Source organism: Malurus melanocephalus, unplaced genomic scaffold (genome assembly GCF_030028575.1).
Source record: "Malurus melanocephalus ecotype Western Australia unplaced genomic scaffold, MMel_1.1 scaffold_912, whole genome shotgun sequence".
In the NCBI taxonomy this organism is placed as follows: domain Eukaryota; kingdom Metazoa; phylum Chordata; class Aves; order Passeriformes; family Maluridae; genus Malurus; species Malurus melanocephalus.
In genome coordinates, this window is record NW_026624144.1 from 53927 (window position 1) to 58628 (window position 4702).

The window sequence follows — 4702 nt, forward strand, 5'->3', positions numbered from 1 at the left end:
AATGTGTCGCTTGCGAAAGCTGTCAGCGCTTCCCGTAGTGTGAAAGCCTGCAATGGGGGACCCCGGCGGAACTGACCCTGTAGGAGAGCCACCCTCAAACCTCACAGGGAACAGCCAACCAGCCCCCTCGATCCTTGCAGAGAACAGCCCCTCAGCCCCACAAAACCTCCCAGGGATCATCCGCTCAAAGCCCTCAACCCTCACAGGGAATCAGCTCCTCAGCCCCCAAAAGACTCACAGGGAATTAGCCTCAAACCTCACAGGATCAGCCCCTCAACTCCCTCAAACCTTTCAGGGGGAACAGCCCCTCAACTCCCTCAAACCTTTCAGGGGGAACAGCCCCTCAACTCCCTCAAACCTTTCAGGGGGAAAAGCCCCTCAGCCCCGTCAAACCTCTCAGGGCACGGTGGTTCTCCTCAAAAAGTCCTCAGAGTCGCAGGGCTGCAGGCATGGGGTGACCGTAGGAGGTTCCTGTTCCATTAAAATATCTTTTCACTGTCTGAAACAGAAACACGGGCTGAATTGTAAAAGGATCAAAACCACCCCTGCCCTTTGCTATTCTCCAGCATGTTTGCTTTTAGTATTCAGCCCARGACTGACACAGAATGGGAGGATTTCCCAAATGGCTTTGTTACAACATTAACCCTGGTAACCTACCCTGGGTCACTCCCGAGCAGCAAATAAGGAGTTTGAAAGAAAACACTGATTTCTAAGGGCAGCTTGTTCCAAGGATTGTTCCTGCGCTGAAACAAAGCCTGTGAAAACACCAGTTGCGAGTCATTCCCTAAGTTACTGTTTCCGCACGGAATGCTCTTGCCACATCAGAGCTGCAGAAAGGTCAAGCCCAAGTTGCTTTCTCGCTGATGTAAGTTCATGCGTAGGTATTTTTATAGCAAACATTCCAAACAAATTTCATATCTGATATGCAAAGCCAGGAATGCTGCTTACAGAGACGCGTGCTTGAAGGCCAAATTTCTCCTCGAGTAACCCAAGTGCGAAAGCACTGCAAATGAAATAAGCTTCGTAAAGCCTCCTTGTATCTTTTCTGAATCGTTTTTTTTATCCAAGACTTGTGGCATATCAAAAAAAAAAAAAGTTAATTTTCAAGCACAAAAATCTGCCACAACGGACTTTTTGTCTCTCTGGAATACAGGCTATAAGGATGATAGGGAAAACTTAAGTGATTTTTAAAAATGTAAATGGGATTGGTGGAAACATTCTTCACCCATCAGCCACTGGTTTTGTACTTGTCTTTTAAAGAGTAAARGTAAATATAAAGGTAGCAGAGGAATAAGAGGATATAAGATCCCTTCATACATAGATCCACCACAGTTTGCAAAATAATTCCATTTTTATCTGTTATGCCAGAACCTCTACCTGTAATTTATAGAAACCCTGCTCTCAGGCAGCAGAGATTATCAGGCAGTATAGGGGGCTTAATGACAGCTAAATCATGAAAAAAAAAGAGAATGCCTGAAATTATAATTACAAATCACAACCTGCCACCAGCCTAAAGTCACAAACAGCTGACTGGGTATTTGGTGTGAAGGAGGAAGCAGAACCCTCTAGTGAGGAGTTTGTTCCTCTACGGGAAGGAAAAGGGTTTGGAGTGATGGTTTATGATAATGATTGGCATTTCACATTAACCAAAAAAAACCAGACCTCTTTCCAAAGAAAATGTATAACCCTTCAAAAAATCCCAGCTAAAGAGGCATTGTCTCATGCCCCAGAGGTGCAGACGGTATCCAAGAACCAGCAGAATTTTGTTTGAAGAGCGCTTCAAAATCATTTACTGGATCCATTGTACACACCATGGCCTGCACCAAATTTAATCACATAGATACTCTGGATTGGAAAGCCAGGCTGGAGGCTCCCCATGGCAGTGTCTTTGTTCAGATTAAATTAAGCATGTTCTCAAAGGCACTGAAGCAGGAACCCAGAGATAAGGCTGYGTGTGCTAACCGTGGATTAGATCTGGCAGTAAGTTTTTAGTGAAGCCTTATTGGGGAGCACAAGATTATAGACGTTGCTGTTATTTAAATGCTGTGTCAAAGGTATATCAAATTAAGATACAGTGAATTTAGACTTGCATTAGATGAATTGAGCTCCTCTCTTGTCACAGAGAATTGCTACATATGCAAATCGAACCGGGCACGTGTCCTTTGGATTGCTGGAATTTATTTAATTATTCGCTAATCAAAAACTAATTCATGAGCACTTAGCAAATATCTTTAAGTGTCTCTGCAGCACTGTCAAGGATCTGAGGCAAAGCAGGTATTTAGTGCTGCACAGGAGCTGCGGGAGCCTCGTGGCACAGCAGCTGGCGGGCACTGGGAGGGCTGCTGCTGTCCAAGGCTGCAGGAACAGGGAAAAATCCACACACTCCAGCTCCAGCTCTGCCTGCAGCAGGCATCTGCAAGGAGAAGGTATTTGGAGTCACAGTAGAAAGGCCTGAACTCAAAAGAGATGAGCTAAAAAGCAGCAGAACTGCTACAGTGACTCAAAAACAGTTCTGAGAAGGGCAGGGTAAGACCTTAGGATTTCCTGATTCAAACTCACTAAAACAGAAGTCCAAAATGAAACTTTAAGATCCTGCTCTGYTCTTGGTTTCTAAGTCTGTGCCTCTTTCCCCAATGCCTCTCTCCCCACTCCGGGATACTGTTAATTTTTAAGGATTGTGCTTGGCACTGGGCAAACACAGGGCAACTTTTACCCCTTCCTGCTTCACAGACAGCTCTGATGGGAGTGCAGCAGAGCACATGCCAAATATTTGGGAAGAGCAGAAAGTGGGAGAGAGATCAAGGTGCAATAACAACATTCAGTCACTGCAGGTCTGCAGTGGTCAGAGCTAAATGGTTTCATATCTAATTTACAGGGAACTGGTGAATGAGAAAAATACCCCGAATCGGTATCTGCCAACCTGATTCTGATGTTATCAGAGGGAGAAGGGAAATACAGAAGGCTTCCTTAAAGAAGAACAGAACTACATATGCAAAGTGAAACTTCTATCACATCCCACACTTTCTAGGAAAAAAAGTGGTTGAGTGGTAGCRGAGAGTGACATTTGGTATGTATTTGGTGACATTTGGGGGGGAAATAAAAGGAACAGAGTCTTACTGGGTCCCTGCTATTGCTGYCATATAAGCTGCACTCCCTCGCTTTTGCCAGCATAAAGTTTGTAGTGTAATACCACAGGGGGAAATTAAAAATTACATTTTTAAAAAAATTTAAAATGAAATTGTAAGTATCCCCCTTGTTGAAGGGACGTGTGAATGAAAGCAGTCTCAGCAGGGCTGCAGTGTGGTGTAGCCAGGGAGCTCTCAGGGTGAGACGATTGGGATTTCCCCCCCCCATTTCCAGTACAAGGGCACTTCTCTTTCCACACCTGCCCTAGAGATCCCCTCTTCCCAGAACTCTCATGACTCTTTGGAGCAGTTGCCCATCTCCACCCCCGCCACAGCTGCCCCTGCCCCAGCAGCCAGGCCCTTGCCTGGCATCATCCCCTGCTGCTTCCCGGCAGCAGCGGACAGCTCATCTCCTCTTTTTTCCTGATGAGTTCCAAGCGGGGCGGGGACACGGCAGAGAACAGCGCGTCCCTCTGTCCCAGAGGGCTGAGCTCTGGTGACAGAACAGCGCGGGGGTGACAGTCACTGCTGCGCACGCAAGAGTGACAGCTCTGCTCTGCACACCCACGCGTGCCAAACGCCAGACCTGTAGAGCAGGTTGTGGCAGACTCGGCAAGGGAGTTTGGACAGCACTRCCCAGGCTCTGGAAAAGACAGCAAGAGAAGCATCCCACAGACCCCATCTGAGCTGTGGGCTACCTCTGCTTAATTCTGCCACCCTTTTATGAGAGAATTGATGAATGTTTTTGCTGAGCCACTTACCCCTGGATGTTTTTGTTCAGGGAGCCCGTGACAGGTTTAAAATCACTCAGAAGTGCTGCTCACATTACTGCTCAATCCATAATTTCAGCTCCTGTTATTAATAGTGGGATCTACACAACCCAGGAAGCGTCACACACGTTCAAAGCTATTTTAAGGTTTGTGGATAAGTGATCCCCCACTTTTTCTGCAGTTGCCTTTGAGAGACAGAGAAGAAAACACCATAAGGCACCCTCCACTCTTGATATTCTCCTAAGTWAGTCTTCCCTGTGCGTGGAAGGATGGCATGATCACACTTGAGGCCCACAAAGAACAGTTACAAATTCTTTTTCTTGGCAGACTTTGCCRATGCTCCTCCAACCCAGGAGTAACAAGGTGCCACAGCTAATGGCAGTGACAAGGTAAGTGTAATCATTGGATGTTTATAAAAATATCACATCCTTCCCAATTTTCTATCAACCTGTTTGATTATGCCATATACAGGGAAAGTGTGACAGAATTAATCAGCCTGCTGGAGTGCACACTAAGGGAACAGATGAGCTTTGGCAAGGCTGTTGTTAGCACTGAAAAACTGTGACAAAAAAGAGGCAGACTGCAATCCAGACGCATGTCATTCAGAAAGTGAGACATGCTATGATTTATCAACGTACCAACAATTGATGGGAACACAGATCTCCCATTTCCAAGTGTTGTCTCTGTGTAGATTAAGAGTAGTATCTGTCATCAGGAAACAATGGGAAAAGAAATATGTTTGATAAAAGCAATTCTGTGCTCTCTTGTAGACAGAAACCGCTGTGGCATTGGAATGGAGGTAAAGGA